Here is a 16,081-nt window from a genome sequence, read left to right on the forward strand (position 1 = left end):
CAGGGTGCCACTCGAGGCCCAAACCAATTCTGGTTATCGCTTCTCGGCCTTTTGGCTAAGATCAAGTGTAGTATCTGTTCTTATCAGTTTAATATCTGATACGTCCCCTATCTGGGGACCATATATTAAATGGATTTTTAGAACAGGGAGATGGAAAAAGAGCTTGCTCTGTCCACTCCACGCATTGACCTGGTATTGCAGTACCTCCAGGAACGGTGCACCCCTTCTTAACCCAGTTTCCAAAAGCAGAACTCAATTCACCTGATTCATATTAGCCCGATTTAATGAATTGGAAGAAAGCATACGTCTTCATATGCACCTCAATTTGGCCCATTCACTTTTCACACTTCCTCCTTTTGTTTTTTATCTTTCACACTTTTGACTTTCTTTATTCATCCAAATAGCAAACTCATCACCACTCAACCTGACCAACTCGGCTATGTCCCCGTGCTGCAGTTCTCTGTCTTATCTAGATCATTTGCAATTGAATGGAATAGATCCCTTTTGGACAAAGTGGATTCACCTGCTGCTGCAGTGACCACAGGTGTGATAACATCTAGAATTGGCATCTGGTGCGATCTCTCCGCTTCCACTCCAAAGAAAGTTACCTGTTTATTCCTATCATGCATTGGTTTTTGGGGTTTTCTTTGAGTAATGATGATCTCTTTAGTAGTCTGTTGGCGCCCTCTCCTGGAGGAATAGTTTGCTTGCTCTTGGACATTCTAAAAGAGAGGTCATGATAGACATTGAGCTTCTGAGCTCAATTGGGGACAGTCATGGGTGATGAATGTTTGCAACCTACTGCGAAGCCTCATACCGCAATATAAGGAACGTCAAATACTAAGAAAGGGCGGCCTATGAAAGAATTACTACTTTCAATAAGTACACTTAAACGGCTAATTGGGAATAGAAAAACTGTAAAAAGCCCTCTGAGAAAGCCCCCCTCTAACCTTTGATAGTAAGCTTTTCTGTAGTCTGCCTGTTGATGTATTTTCCGTTTGAACTGTGCACAACATGAAGAGACGGAACACTGGCGGCTTGTCACAATGCCCCCCGATGACATCACAATAGCGCTGCTGCCTAGAAAACAAGCTGCGCAGAAGAAGTTGTTCTTTGGGTGGGAGGGTGGGCTAGTGGAAGGAGGGGGCAATCTCTTTTTTTCCCGGGTGGTAGGGGGATGACAGGAGAAGGGAAGCGGGTGGTGAGAAAGGTACAGAGGGCAGGGTTTGGGGGCTGGGAAGGAAAGGGAAAAGATTAGGGTTTGGGGATGATGAAAGGGCTTTCTACGGGTAAGGATGGCAAAGGGTGGCAGTGACGGAAAGTCAGGCAACCTGTCCTGTCCGTCTTTTTGTATCGTGAATTGGAAAGACTGCAAGGGGGAGGGGAGTTGCTTGCGCCCTAAAGGAGGAGTTATTCAGATTCATTGCAGTGGGCGGCGGCTGCAAAACGCACCATTCTTCTTGTTTTGGCTCTGCAAAGCAGCCTTTTCAAGGGTTGGCTTGGGTGACAAAATGTCTTGTGTAGGCGTGGGTTTGTCTCCCTCTCGCTCTCTCTCCCTAAGATGTGTCCGGCATAGGCCAGGGTGCCACTCGAGGCCCAAACCAATTCTGGTTATCGCTTCTCGGCCTTTTGGCTAAGATCAAGTGTAGTATCTGTTCTTATCAGTTTAATATCTGATACGTCCCCTATCTGGGGACCATATATTAAATGGATTTTTAGAACAGGGAGATGGAAAAAGAGCTTGCTCTGTCCACTCCACGCATTGACCTGGTATTGCAGTACCTCCAGGAACGGTGCACCCCTTCTTAACCCAGTTTCCAAAAGCAGAACTCAATTCACCTGATTCATATTAGCCCGATTTAATGAATTGGAAGAAAGCATACGTCTTCATATGCACCTCAATTTGGCCCATTCACTTTTCACACTTCCTCCTTTTGTTTTTTATCTTTCACACTTTTGACTTTCTTTATTCATCCAAATAGCAAACTCATCACCACTCAACCTGACCAACTCGGCTATGTCCCCGTGCTGCAGTTCTCTGTCTTATCTAGATCATTTGCAATTGAATGGAATAGATCCCTTTTGGACAAAGTGGATTCACCTGCTGCTGCAGTGACCACAGGTGTGATAACATCTAGAATTGGCATCTGGTGCGATCTCTCCGCTTCCACTCCAAAGAAAGTTACCTGTTTATTCCTATCATGCATTGGTTTTTGGGGTTTTCTTTGAGTAATGATGATCTCTTTAGTAGTCTGTTGGTGCCCTCTCCTGGAGGAATAGTTTGCTTGCTCTTGGACATTCTAAAAGAGAGGTCATGATAGACATTGAGCTTCTGAGCTCAATTGGGGACAGTCATGGGTGATGAATGTTTGCAACCTACTGCGAAGCCTCATACCGCAATATAAGGAACGTCAAATACTAAGAAAGGGCGGCCTATGAAAGAATTACTACTTTCAATAAGTACACTTAAACGGCTAATTGGGAATAGAAAAACTGTAAAAAGCCCTCTGAGAAAGCCCCCCTCTAACCTTTGATAGTAAGCTTTTCTGTAGTCTGCCTGTTGATGTATTTTCCGTTTGAACTGTGCACAACATGAAGAGACGGAACACTGGCGGCTTGTCACAATGCCCCCCGATGACATCACAATAGCGCTGCTGCCTAGAAAACAAGCTGCGCAGAAGAAGTTGTTCTTTGGGTGGGAGGGTGGGCTAGTGGAAGGAGGGGGCAATCTCTTTTTTTCCCGGGTGGTAGGGGGATGACAGGAGAAGGGAAGCGGGTGGTGAGAAAGGTACAGAGGGCAGGGTTTGGGGGCTGGGAAGGAAAGGGAAAAGATTAGGGTTTGGGGATGATGAAAGGGCTTTCTACGGGTAAGGATGGCAAAGGGTGGCAGTGACGGAAAGTCAGGCAACCTGTCCTGTCCGTCTTTTTGTATCGTGAATTGGAAAGACTGCAAGGGGGAGGGGAGTTGCTTGCGCCCTAAAGGAGGAGTTATTCAGATTCATTGCAGTGGGCGGCGGCTGCAAAACGCACCATTCTTCTTGTTTTGGCTCTGCAAAGCAGCCTTTTCAAGGGTTGGCTTGGGTGACAAAATGTCTTGTGTAGGCGTGGGTTTGTCTCCCTCTCGCTCTCTCTCCCTAAGATGTGTCCGGCATAGGCCAGGGTGCCACTCGAGGCCCAAACCAATTCTGGTTATCGCTTCTCGGCCTTTTGGCTAAGATCAAGTGTAGTATCTGTTCTTATCAGTTTAATATCTGATACGTCCCCTATCTGGGGACCATATATTAAATGGATTTTTAGAACAGGGAGATGGAAAAAGAGCTTGCTCTGTCCACTCCACGCATTGACCTGGTATTGCAGTACCTCCAGGAACGGTGCACCCCTTCTTAACCCAGTTTCCAAAAGCAGAACTCAATTCACCTGATTCATATTAGCCCGATTTAATGAATTGGAAGAAAGCATACGTCTTCATATGCACCTCAATTTGGCCCATTCACTTTTCACACTTCCTCCTTTTGTTTTTTATCTTTCACACTTTTGACTTTCTTTATTCATCCAAATAGCAAACTCATCACCACTCAACCTGACCAACTCGGCTATGTCCCCGTGCTGCAGTTCTCTGTCTTATCTAGATCATTTGCAATTGAATGGAATAGATCCCTTTTGGACAAAGTGGATTCACCTGCTGCTGCAGTGACCACAGGTGTGATAACATCTAGAATTGGCATCTGGTGCGATCTCTCCGCTTCCACTCCAAAGAAAGTTACCTGTTTATTCCTATCATGCATTGGTTTTTGGGGTTTTCTTTGAGTAATGATGATCTCTTTAGTAGTCTGTTGGCGCCCTCTCCTGGAGGAATAGTTTGCTTGCTCTTGGACATTCTAAAAGAGAGGTCATGATAGACATTGAGCTTCTGAGCTCAATTGGGGACAGTCATGGGTGATGAATGTTTGCAACCTACTGCGAAGCCTCATACCGCAATATAAGGAACGTCAAATACTAAGAAAGGGCGGCCTATGAAAGAATTACTACTTTCAATAAGTACACTTAAACGGCTAATTGGGAATAGAAAAACTGTAAAAAGCCCTCTGAGAAAGCCCCCCTCTAACCTTTGATAGTAAGCTTTTCTGTAGTCTGCCTGTTGATGTATTTTCCGTTTGAACTGTGCACAACATGAAGAGACGGAACACTGGCGGCTTGTCACAATGCCCCCCGATGACATCACAATAGCGCTGCTGCCTAGAAAACAAGCTGCGCAGAAGAAGTTGTTCTTTGGGTGGGAGGGTGGGCTAGTGGAAGGAGGGGGCAATCTCTTTTTTTCCCGGGTGGTAGGGGGATGACAGGAGAAGGGAAGCGGGTGGTGAGAAAGGTACAGAGGGCAGGGTTTGGGGGCTGGGAAGGAAAGGGAAAAGATTAGGGTTTGGGGATGATGAAAGGGCTTTCTACGGGTAAGGATGGCAAAGGGTGGCAGTGACGGAAAGTCAGGCAACCTGTCCTGTCCGTCTTTTTGTATCGTGAATTGGAAAGACTGCAAGGGGGAGGGGAGTTGCTTGCGCCCTAAAGGAGGAGTTATTCAGATTCATTGCAGTGGGCGGCGGCTGCAAAACGCACCATTCTTCTTGTTTTGGCTCTGCAAAGCAGCCTTTTCAAGGGTTGGCTTGGGTGACAAAATGTCTTGTGTAGGCGTGGGTTTGTCTCCCTCTCGCTCTCTCTCCCTAAGATGTGTCCGGCATAGGCCAGGGTGCCACTCGAGGCCCAAACCAATTCTGGTTATCGCTTCTCGGCCTTTTGGCTAAGATCAAGTGTAGTATCTGTTCTTATCAGTTTAATATCTGATACGTCCCCTATCTGGGGACCATATATTAAATGGATTTTTAGAACAGGGAGATGGAAAAAGAGCTTGCTCTGTCCACTCCACGCATTGACCTGGTATTGCAGTACCTCCAGGAACGGTGCACCCCTTCTTAACCCAGTTTCCAAAAGCAGAACTCAATTCACCTGATTCATATTAGCCCGATTTAATGAATTGGAAGAAAGCATACGTCTTCATATGCACCTCAATTTGGCCCATTCACTTTTCACACTTCCTCCTTTTGTTTTTTATCTTTCACACTTTTGACTTTCTTTATTCATCCAAATAGCAAACTCATCACCACTCAACCTGACCAACTCGGCTATGTCCCCGTGCTGCAGTTCTCTGTCTTATCTAGATCATTTGCAATTGAATGGAATAGATCCCTTTTGGACAAAGTGGATTCACCTGCTGCTGCAGTGACCACAGGTGTGATAACATCTAGAATTGGCATCTGGTGCGATCTCTCCGCTTCCACTCCAAAGAAAGTTACCTGTTTATTCCTATCATGCATTGGTTTTTGGGGTTTTCTTTGAGTAATGATGATCTCTTTAGTAGTCTGTTGGCGCCCTCTCCTGGAGGAATAGTTTGCTTGCTCTTGGACATTCTAAAAGAGAGGTCATGATAGACATTGAGCTTCTGAGCTCAATTGGGGACAGTCATGGGTGATGAATGTTTGCAACCTACTGCGAAGCCTCATACCGCAATATAAGGAACGTCAAATACTAAGAAAGGGCGGCCTATGAAAGAATTACTACTTTCAATAAGTACACTTAAACGGCTAATTGGGAATAGAAAAACTGTAAAAAGCCCTCTGAGAAAGCCCCCCTCTAACCTTTGATAGTAAGCTTTTCTGTAGTCTGCCTGTTGATGTATTTTCCGTTTGAACTGTGCACAACATGAAGAGACGGAACACTGGCGGCTTGTCACAATGCCCCCCGATGACATCACAATAGCGCTGCTGCCTAGAAAACAAGCTGCGCAGAAGAAGTTGTTCTTTGGGTGGGAGGGTGGGCTAGTGGAAGGAGGGGGCAATCTCTTTTTTTCCCGGGTGGTAGGGGGATGACAGGAGAAGGGAAGCGGGTGGTGAGAAAGGTACAGAGGGCAGGGTTTGGGGGCTGGGAAGGAAAGGGAAAAGATTAGGGTTTGGGGATGATGAAAGGGCTTTCTACGGGTAAGGATGGCAAAGGGTGGCAGTGACGGAAAGTCAGGCAACCTGTCCTGTCCGTCTTTTTGTATCGTGAATTGGAAAGACTGCAAGGGGGAGGGGAGTTGCTTGCGCCCTAAAGGAGGAGTTATTCAGATTCATTGCAGTGGGCGGCGGCTGCAAAACGCACCATTCTTCTTGTTTTGGCTCTGCAAAGCAGCCTTTTCAAGGGTTGGCTTGGGTGACAAAATGTCTTGTGTAGGCGTGGGTTTGTCTCCCTCTCGCTCTCTCTCCCTAAGATGTGTCCGGCATAGGCCAGGGTGCCACTCGAGGCCCAAACCAATTCTGGTTATCGCTTCTCGGCCTTTTGGCTAAGATCAAGTGTAGTATCTGTTCTTATCAGTTTAATATCTGATACGTCCCCTATCTGGGGACCATATATTAAATGGATTTTTAGAACAGGGAGATGGAAAAAGAGCTTGCTCTGTCCACTCCACGCATTGACCTGGTATTGCAGTACCTCCAGGAACGGTGCACCCCTTCTTAACCCAGTTTCCAAAAGCAGAACTCAATTCACCTGATTCATATTAGCCCGATTTAATGAATTGGAAGAAAGCATACGTCTTCATATGCACCTCAATTTGGCCCATTCACTTTTCACACTTCCTCCTTTTGTTTTTTATCTTTCACACTTTTGACTTTCTTTATTCATCCAAATAGCAAACTCATCACCACTCAACCTGACCAACTCGGCTATGTCCCCGTGCTGCAGTTCTCTGTCTTATCTAGATCATTTGCAATTGAATGGAATAGATCCCTTTTGGACAAAGTGGATTCACCTGCTGCTGCAGTGACCACAGGTGTGATAACATCTAGAATTGGCATCTGGTGCGATCTCTCCGCTTCCACTCCAAAGAAAGTTACCTGTTTATTCCTATCATGCATTGGTTTTTGGGGTTTTCTTTGAGTAATGATGATCTCTTTAGTAGTCTGTTGGCGCCCTCTCCTGGAGGAATAGTTTGCTTGCTCTTGGACATTCTAAAAGAGAGGTCATGATAGACATTGAGCTTCTGAGCTCAATTGGGGACAGTCATGGGTGATGAATGTTTGCAACCTACTGCGAAGCCTCATACCGCAATATAAGGAACGTCAAATACTAAGAAAGGGCGGCCTATGAAAGAATTACTACTTTCAATAAGTACACTTAAACGGCTAATTGGGAATAGAAAAACTGTAAAAAGCCCTCTGAGAAAGCCCCCCTCTAACCTTTGATAGTAAGCTTTTCTGTAGTCTGCCTGTTGATGTATTTTCCGTTTGAACTGTGCACAACATGAAGAGACGGAACACTGGCGGCTTGTCACAATGCCCCCCGATGACATCACAATAGCGCTGCTGCCTAGAAAACAAGCTGCGCAGAAGAAGTTGTTCTTTGGGTGGGAGGGTGGGCTAGTGGAAGGAGGGGGCAATCTCTTTTTTTCCCGGGTGGTAGGGGGATGACAGGAGAAGGGAAGCGGGTGGTGAGAAAGGTACAGAGGGCAGGGTTTGGGGGCTGGGAAGGAAAGGGAAAAGATTAGGGTTTGGGGATGATGAAAGGGCTTTCTACGGGTAAGGATGGCAAAGGGTGGCAGTGACGGAAAGTCAGGCAACCTGTCCTGTCCGTCTTTTTGTATCGTGAATTGGAAAGACTGCAAGGGGGAGGGGAGTTGCTTGCGCCCTAAAGGAGGAGTTATTCAGATTCATTGCAGTGGGCGGCGGCTGCAAAACGCACCATTCTTCTTGTTTTGGCTCTGCAAAGCAGCCTTTTCAAGGGTTGGCTTGGGTGACAAAATGTCTTGTGTAGGCGTGGGTTTGTCTCCCTCTCGCTCTCTCTCCCTAAGATGTGTCCGGCATAGGCCAGGGTGCCACTCGAGGCCCAAACCAATTCTGGTTATCGCTTCTCGGCCTTTTGGCTAAGATCAAGTGTAGTATCTGTTCTTATCAGTTTAATATCTGATACGTCCCCTATCTGGGGACCATATATTAAATGGATTTTTAGAACAGGGAGATGGAAAAAGAGCTTGCTCTGTCCACTCCACGCATTGACCTGGTATTGCAGTACCTCCAGGAACGGTGCACCCCTTCTTAACCCAGTTTCCAAAAGCAGAACTCAATTCACCTGATTCATATTAGCCCGATTTAATGAATTGGAAGAAAGCATACGTCTTCATATGCACCTCAATTTGGCCCATTCACTTTTCACACTTCCTCCTTTTGTTTTTTATCTTTCACACTTTTGACTTTCTTTATTCATCCAAATAGCAAACTCATCACCACTCAACCTGACCAACTCGGCTATGTCCCCGTGCTGCAGTTCTCTGTCTTATCTAGATCATTTGCAATTGAATGGAATAGATCCCTTTTGGACAAAGTGGATTCACCTGCTGCTGCAGTGACCACAGGTGTGATAACATCTAGAATTGGCATCTGGTGCGATCTCTCCGCTTCCACTCCAAAGAAAGTTACCTGTTTATTCCTATCATGCATTGGTTTTTGGGGTTTTCTTTGAGTAATGATGATCTCTTTAGTAGTCTGTTGGCGCCCTCTCCTGGAGGAATAGTTTGCTTGCTCTTGGACATTCTAAAAGAGAGGTCATGATAGACATTGAGCTTCTGAGCTCAATTGGGGACAGTCATGGGTGATGAATGTTTGCAACCTACTGCGAAGCCTCATACCGCAATATAAGGAACGTCAAATACTAAGAAAGGGCGGCCTATGAAAGAATTACTACTTTCAATAAGTACACTTAAACGGCTAATTGGGAATAGAAAAACTGTAAAAAGCCCTCTGAGAAAGCCCCCCTCTAACCTTTGATAGTAAGCTTTTCTGTAGTCTGCCTGTTGATGTATTTTCCGTTTGAACTGTGCACAACATGAAGAGACGGAACACTGGCGGCTTGTCACAATGCCCCCCGATGACATCACAATAGCGCTGCTGCCTAGAAAACAAGCTGCGCAGAAGAAGTTGTTCTTTGGGTGGGAGGGTGGGCTAGTGGAAGGAGGGGGCAATCTCTTTTTTTCCCGGGTGGTAGGGGGATGACAGGAGAAGGGAAGCGGGTGGTGAGAAAGGTACAGAGGGCAGGGTTTGGGGGCTGGGAAGGAAAGGGAAAAGATTAGGGTTTGGGGATGATGAAAGGGCTTTCTACGGGTAAGGATGGCAAAGGGTGGCAGTGACGGAAAGTCAGGCAACCTGTCCTGTCCGTCTTTTTGTATCGTGAATTGGAAAGACTGCAAGGGGGAGGGGAGTTGCTTGCGCCCTAAAGGAGGAGTTATTCAGATTCATTGCAGTGGGCGGCGGCTGCAAAACGCACCATTCTTCTTGTTTTGGCTCTGCAAAGCAGCCTTTTCAAGGGTTGGCTTGGGTGACAAAATGTCTTGTGTAGGCGTGGGTTTGTCTCCCTCTCGCTCTCTCTCCCTAAGATGTGTCCGGCATAGGCCAGGGTGCCACTCGAGGCCCAAACCAATTCTGGTTATCGCTTCTCGGCCTTTTGGCTAAGATCAAGTGTAGTATCTGTTCTTATCAGTTTAATATCTGATACGTCCCCTATCTGGGGACCATATATTAAATGGATTTTTAGAACAGGGAGATGGAAAAAGAGCTTGCTCTGTCCACTCCACGCATTGACCTGGTATTGCAGTACCTCCAGGAACGGTGCACCCCTTCTTAACCCAGTTTCCAAAAGCAGAACTCAATTCACCTGATTCATATTAGCCCGATTTAATGAATTGGAAGAAAGCATACGTCTTCATATGCACCTCAATTTGGCCCATTCACTTTTCACACTTCCTCCTTTTGTTTTTTATCTTTCACACTTTTGACTTTCTTTATTCATCCAAATAGCAAACTCATCACCACTCAACCTGACCAACTCGGCTATGTCCCCGTGCTGCAGTTCTCTGTCTTATCTAGATCATTTGCAATTGAATGGAATAGATCCCTTTTGGACAAAGTGGATTCACCTGCTGCTGCAGTGACCACAGGTGTGATAACATCTAGAATTGGCATCTGGTGCGATCTCTCCGCTTCCACTCCAAAGAAAGTTACCTGTTTATTCCTATCATGCATTGGTTTTTGGGGTTTTCTTTGAGTAATGATGATCTCTTTAGTAGTCTGTTGGCGCCCTCTCCTGGAGGAATAGTTTGCTTGCTCTTGGACATTCTAAAAGAGAGGTCATGATAGACATTGAGCTTCTGAGCTCAATTGGGGACAGTCATGGGTGATGAATGTTTGCAACCTACTGCGAAGCCTCATACCGCAATATAAGGAACGTCAAATACTAAGAAAGGGCGGCCTATGAAAGAATTACTACTTTCAATAAGTACACTTAAACGGCTAATTGGGAATAGAAAAACTGTAAAAAGCCCTCTGAGAAAGCCCCCCTCTAACCTTTGATAGTAAGCTTTTCTGTAGTCTGCCTGTTGATGTATTTTCCGTTTGAACTGTGCACAACATGAAGAGACGGAACACTGGCGGCTTGTCACAATGCCCCCCGATGACATCACAATAGCGCTGCTGCCTAGAAAACAAGCTGCGCAGAAGAAGTTGTTCTTTGGGTGGGAGGGTGGGCTAGTGGAAGGAGGGGGCAATCTCTTTTTTTCCCGGGTGGTAGGGGGATGACAGGAGAAGGGAAGCGGGTGGTGAGAAAGGTACAGAGGGCAGGGTTTGGGGGCTGGGAAGGAAAGGGAAAAGATTAGGGTTTGGGGATGATGAAAGGGCTTTCTACGGGTAAGGATGGCAAAGGGTGGCAGTGACGGAAAGTCAGGCAACCTGTCCTGTCCGTCTTTTTGTATCGTGAATTGGAAAGACTGCAAGGGGGAGGGGAGTTGCTTGCGCCCTAAAGGAGGAGTTATTCAGATTCATTGCAGTGGGCGGCGGCTGCAAAACGCACCATTCTTCTTGTTTTGGCTCTGCAAAGCAGCCTTTTCAAGGGTTGGCTTGGGTGACAAAATGTCTTGTGTAGGCGTGGGTTTGTCTCCCTCTCGCTCTCTCTCCCTAAGATGTGTCCGGCATAGGCCAGGGTGCCACTCGAGGCCCAAACCAATTCTGGTTATCGCTTCTCGGCCTTTTGGCTAAGATCAAGTGTAGTATCTGTTCTTATCAGTTTAATATCTGATACGTCCCCTATCTGGGGACCATATATTAAATGGATTTTTAGAACAGGGAGATGGAAAAAGAGCTTGCTCTGTCCACTCCACGCATTGACCTGGTATTGCAGTACCTCCAGGAACGGTGCACCCCTTCTTAACCCAGTTTCCAAAAGCAGAACTCAATTCACCTGATTCATATTAGCCCGATTTAATGAATTGGAAGAAAGCATACGTCTTCATATGCACCTCAATTTGGCCCATTCACTTTTCACACTTCCTCCTTTTGTTTTTTATCTTTCACACTTTTGACTTTCTTTATTCATCCAAATAGCAAACTCATCACCACTCAACCTGACCAACTCGGCTATGTCCCCGTGCTGCAGTTCTCTGTCTTATCTAGATCATTTGCAATTGAATGGAATAGATCCCTTTTGGACAAAGTGGATTCACCTGCTGCTGCAGTGACCACAGGTGTGATAACATCTAGAATTGGCATCTGGTGCGATCTCTCCGCTTCCACTCCAAAGAAAGTTACCTGTTTATTCCTATCATGCATTGGTTTTTGGGGTTTTCTTTGAGTAATGATGATCTCTTTAGTAGTCTGTTGGCGCCCTCTCCTGGAGGAATAGTTTGCTTGCTCTTGGACATTCTAAAAGAGAGGTCATGATAGACATTGAGCTTCTGAGCTCAATTGGGGACAGTCATGGGTGATGAATGTTTGCAACCTACTGCGAAGCCTCATACCGCAATATAAGGAACGTCAAATACTAAGAAAGGGCGGCCTATGAAAGAATTACTACTTTCAATAAGTACACTTAAACGGCTAATTGGGAATAGAAAAACTGTAAAAAGCCCTCTGAGAAAGCCCCCCTCTAACCTTTGATAGTAAGCTTTTCTGTAGTCTGCCTGTTGATGTATTTTCCGTTTGAACTGTGCACAACATGAAGAGACGGAACACTGGCGGCTTGTCACAATGCCCCCCGATGACATCACAATAGCGCTGCTGCCTAGAAAACAAGCTGCGCAGAAGAAGTTGTTCTTTGGGTGGGAGGGTGGGCTAGTGGAAGGAGGGGGCAATCTCTTTTTTTCCCGGGTGGTAGGGGGATGACAGGAGAAGGGAAGCGGGTGGTGAGAAAGGTACAGAGGGCAGGGTTTGGGGGCTGGGAAGGAAAGGGAAAAGATTAGGGTTTGGGGATGATGAAAGGGCTTTCTACGGGTAAGGATGGCAAAGGGTGGCAGTGACGGAAAGTCAGGCAACCTGTCCTGTCCGTCTTTTTGTATCGTGAATTGGAAAGACTGCAAGGGGGAGGGGAGTTGCTTGCGCCCTAAAGGAGGAGTTATTCAGATTCATTGCAGTGGGCGGCGGCTGCAAAACGCACCATTCTTCTTGTTTTGGCTCTGCAAAGCAGCCTTTTCAAGGGTTGGCTTGGGTGACAAAATGTCTTGTGTAGGCGTGGGTTTGTCTCCCTCTCGCTCTCTCTCCCTAAGATGTGTCCGGCATAGGCCAGGGTGCCACTCGAGGCCCAAACCAATTCTGGTTATCGCTTCTCGGCCTTTTGGCTAAGATCAAGTGTAGTATCTGTTCTTATCAGTTTAATATCTGATACGTCCCCTATCTGGGGACCATATATTAAATGGATTTTTAGAACAGGGAGATGGAAAAAGAGCTTGCTCTGTCCACTCCACGCATTGACCTGGTATTGCAGTACCTCCAGGAACGGTGCACCCCTTCTTAACCCAGTTTCCAAAAGCAGAACTCAATTCACCTGATTCATATTAGCCCGATTTAATGAATTGGAAGAAAGCATACGTCTTCATATGCACCTCAATTTGGCCCATTCACTTTTCACACTTCCTCCTTTTGTTTTTTATCTTTCACACTTTTGACTTTCTTTATTCATCCAAATAGCAAACTCATCACCACTCAACCTGACCAACTCGGCTATGTCCCCGTGCTGCAGTTCTCTGTCTTATCTAGATCATTTGCAATTGAATGGAATAGATCCCTTTTGGACAAAGTGGATTCACCTGCTGCTGCAGTGACCACAGGTGTGATAACATCTAGAATTGGCATCTGGTGCGATCTCTCCGCTTCCACTCCAAAGAAAGTTACCTGTTTATTCCTATCATGCATTGGTTTTTGGGGTTTTCTTTGAGTAATGATGATCTCTTTAGTAGTCTGTTGGCGCCCTCTCCTGGAGGAATAGTTTGCTTGCTCTTGGACATTCTAAAAGAGAGGTCATGATAGACATTGAGCTTCTGAGCTCAATTGGGGACAGTCATGGGTGATGAATGTTTGCAACCTACTGCGAAGCCTCATACCGCAATATAAGGAACGTCAAATACTAAGAAAGGGCGGCCTATGAAAGAATTACTACTTTCAATAAGTACACTTAAACGGCTAATTGGGAATAGAAAAACTGTAAAAAGCCCTCTGAGAAAGCCCCCCTCTAACCTTTGATAGTAAGCTTTTCTGTAGTCTGCCTGTTGATGTATTTTCCGTTTGAACTGTGCACAACATGAAGAGACGGAACACTGGTGGCTTGTCACAATGCCCCCCGATGACATCACAATAGCGCTGCTGCCTAGAAAACAAGCTGCGCAGAAGAAGTTGTTCTTTGGGTGGGAGGGTGGGCTAGTGGAAGGAGGGGGCAATCTCTTTTTTTCCCGGGTGGTAGGGGGATGACAGGAGAAGGGAAGCGGGTGGTGAGAAAGGTACAGAGGGCAGGGTTTGGGGGCTGGGAAGGAAAGGGAAAAGATTAGGGTTTGGGGATGATGAAAGGGCTTTCTACGGGTAAGGATGGCAAAGGGTGGCAGTGACGGAAAGTCAGGCAACCTGTCCTGTCCGTCTTTTTGTATCGTGAATTGGAAAGACTGCAAGGGGGAGGGGAGTTGCTTGCGCCCTAAAGGAGGAGTTATTCAGATTCATTGCAGTGGGCGGCGGCTGCAAAACGCACCATTCTTCTTGTTTTGGCTCTGCAAAGCAGCCTTTTCAAGGGTTGGCTTGGGTGACAAAATGTCTTGTGTAGGCGTGGGTTTGTCTCCCTCTCGCTCTCTCTCCCTAAGATGTGTCCGGCATAGGCCAGGGTGCCACTCGAGGCCCAAACCAATTCTGGTTATCGCTTCTCGGCCTTTTGGCTAAGATCAAGTGTAGTATCTGTTCTTATCAGTTTAATATCTGATACGTCCCCTATCTGGGGACCATATATTAAATGGATTTTTAGAACAGGGAGATGGAAAAAGAGCTTGCTCTGTCCACTCCACGCATTGACCTGGTATTGCAGTACCTCCAGGAACGGTGCACCCCTTCTTAACCCAGTTTCCAAAAGCAGAACTCAATTCACCTGATTCATATTAGCCCGATTTAATGAATTGGAAGAAAGCATACGTCTTCATATGCACCTCAATTTGGCCCATTCACTTTTCACACTTCCTCCTTTTGTTTTTTATCTTTCACACTTTTGACTTTCTTTATTCATCCAAATAGCAAACTCATCACCACTCAACCTGACCAACTCGGCTATGTCCCCGTGCTGCAGTTCTCTGTCTTATCTAGATCATTTGCAATTGAATGGAATAGATCCCTTTTGGACAAAGTGGATTCACCTGCTGCTGCAGTGACCACAGGTGTGATAACATCTAGAATTGGCATCTGGTGCGATCTCTCCGCTTCCACTCCAAAGAAAGTTACCTGTTTATTCCTATCATGCATTGGTTTTTGGGGTTTTCTTTGAGTAATGATGATCTCTTTAGTAGTCTGTTGGCGCCCTCTCCTGGAGGAATAGTTTGCTTGCTCTTGGACATTCTAAAAGAGAGGTCATGATAGACATTGAGCTTCTGAGCTCAATTGGGGACAGTCATGGGTGATGAATGTTTGCAACCTACTGCGAAGCCTCATACCGCAATATAAGGAACGTCAAATACTAAGAAAGGGCGGCCTATGAAAGAATTACTACTTTCAATAAGTACACTTAAACGGCTAATTGGGAATAGAAAAACTGTAAAAAGCCCTCTGAGAAAGCCCCCCTCTAACCTTTGATAGTAAGCTTTTCTGTAGTCTGCCTGTTGATGTATTTTCCGTTTGAACTGTGCACAACATGAAGAGACGGAACACTGGCGGCTTGTCACAATGCCCCCCGATGACATCACAATAGCGCTGCTGCCTAGAAAACAAGCTGCGCAGAAGAAGTTGTTCTTTGGGTGGGAGGGTGGGCTAGTGGAAGGAGGGGGCAATCTCTTTTTTTCCCGGGTGGTAGGGGGATGACAGGAGAAGGGAAGCGGGTGGTGAGAAAGGTACAGAGGGCAGGGTTTGGGGGCTGGGAAGGAAAGGGAAAAGATTAGGGTTTGGGGATGATGAAAGGGCTTTCTACGGGTAAGGATGGCAAAGGGTGGCAGTGACGGAAAGTCAGGCAACCTGTCCTGTCCGTCTTTTTGTATCGTGAATTGGAAAGACTGCAAGGGGGAGGGGAGTTGCTTGCGCCCTAAAGGAGGAGTTATTCAGATTCATTGCAGTGGGCGGCGGCTGCAAAACGCACCATTCTTCTTGTTTTGGCTCTGCAAAGCAGCCTTTTCAAGGGTTGGCTTGGGTGACAAAATGTCTTGTGTAGGCGTGGGTTTGTCTCCCTCTCGCTCTCTCTCCCTAAGATGTGTCCGGCATAGGCCAGGGTGCCACTCGAGGCCCAAACCAATTCTGGTTATCGCTTCTCGGCCTTTTGGCTAAGATCAAGTGTAGTATCTGTTCTTATCAGTTTAATATCTGATACGTCCCCTATCTGGGGACCATATATTAAATGGATTTTTAGAACAGGGAGATGGAAAAAGAGCTTGCTCTGTCCACTCCACGCATTGACCTGGTATTGCAGTACCTCCAGGAACGGTGCACCCCTTCTTAACCCAGTTTCCAAAAGCAGAACTCAATTCACCTGATTCATATTAGCCCGATTTAATGAATTGGAAGAAAGC

The 16,081-nt window shown here is 46.3% G+C and overlaps 11 non-coding genes across 11 annotated transcripts; all 11 read left to right on the forward strand.

The window, feature by feature from the left end:
- Positions 1–35: 35 nt before the first annotated feature.
- Positions 36–226, forward strand: LOC142270088 (U2 spliceosomal RNA). The gene has a single exon (XR_012735454.1). It is a non-coding gene; the product is annotated as a U2 spliceosomal RNA (small nuclear RNA).
- A 1,387-nt stretch (positions 227–1,613) lies between these two features.
- On the forward strand, positions 1,614–1,804 carry LOC142270163 (U2 spliceosomal RNA). Its single transcript, XR_012735506.1, has one exon. It is a non-coding gene; the product is annotated as a U2 spliceosomal RNA (small nuclear RNA).
- A 1,387-nt stretch (positions 1,805–3,191) lies between these two features.
- LOC142270176 (U2 spliceosomal RNA) lies at positions 3,192–3,382 on the forward strand. The gene has a single exon (XR_012735517.1). It is a non-coding gene; the product is annotated as a U2 spliceosomal RNA (small nuclear RNA).
- A 1,387-nt stretch (positions 3,383–4,769) lies between these two features.
- LOC142270189 (U2 spliceosomal RNA) lies at positions 4,770–4,960 on the forward strand. Its single transcript, XR_012735528.1, has one exon. It is a non-coding gene; the product is annotated as a U2 spliceosomal RNA (small nuclear RNA).
- A 1,387-nt stretch (positions 4,961–6,347) lies between these two features.
- On the forward strand, positions 6,348–6,538 carry LOC142269972 (U2 spliceosomal RNA). Its single transcript, XR_012735349.1, has one exon. It is a non-coding gene; the product is annotated as a U2 spliceosomal RNA (small nuclear RNA).
- Positions 6,539–7,925: 1,387 nt separating this feature from the next.
- On the forward strand, positions 7,926–8,116 carry LOC142269984 (U2 spliceosomal RNA). Its single transcript, XR_012735360.1, has one exon. It is a non-coding gene; the product is annotated as a U2 spliceosomal RNA (small nuclear RNA).
- Positions 8,117–9,503: 1,387 nt separating this feature from the next.
- Positions 9,504–9,694, forward strand: LOC142269996 (U2 spliceosomal RNA). Its single transcript, XR_012735371.1, has one exon. It is a non-coding gene; the product is annotated as a U2 spliceosomal RNA (small nuclear RNA).
- A 1,387-nt stretch (positions 9,695–11,081) lies between these two features.
- On the forward strand, positions 11,082–11,272 carry LOC142270008 (U2 spliceosomal RNA). Its single transcript, XR_012735382.1, has one exon. It is a non-coding gene; the product is annotated as a U2 spliceosomal RNA (small nuclear RNA).
- Positions 11,273–12,659: 1,387 nt separating this feature from the next.
- LOC142270020 (U2 spliceosomal RNA) lies at positions 12,660–12,850 on the forward strand. Its single transcript, XR_012735393.1, has one exon. It is a non-coding gene; the product is annotated as a U2 spliceosomal RNA (small nuclear RNA).
- A 1,387-nt stretch (positions 12,851–14,237) lies between these two features.
- LOC142270033 (U2 spliceosomal RNA) lies at positions 14,238–14,428 on the forward strand. The gene has a single exon (XR_012735404.1). It is a non-coding gene; the product is annotated as a U2 spliceosomal RNA (small nuclear RNA).
- Positions 14,429–15,815: 1,387 nt separating this feature from the next.
- Positions 15,816–16,006, forward strand: LOC142270045 (U2 spliceosomal RNA). The gene has a single exon (XR_012735415.1). It is a non-coding gene; the product is annotated as a U2 spliceosomal RNA (small nuclear RNA).
- Positions 16,007–16,081: the final 75 nt, after the last annotated feature.

The sequence above is a fragment of the Anomaloglossus baeobatrachus genome, unplaced genomic scaffold, assembly GCF_048569485.1.
Source record: "Anomaloglossus baeobatrachus isolate aAnoBae1 unplaced genomic scaffold, aAnoBae1.hap1 Scaffold_325, whole genome shotgun sequence".
NCBI classification, from domain to species: Eukaryota; Metazoa; Chordata; class Amphibia; order Anura; family Aromobatidae; genus Anomaloglossus; species Anomaloglossus baeobatrachus.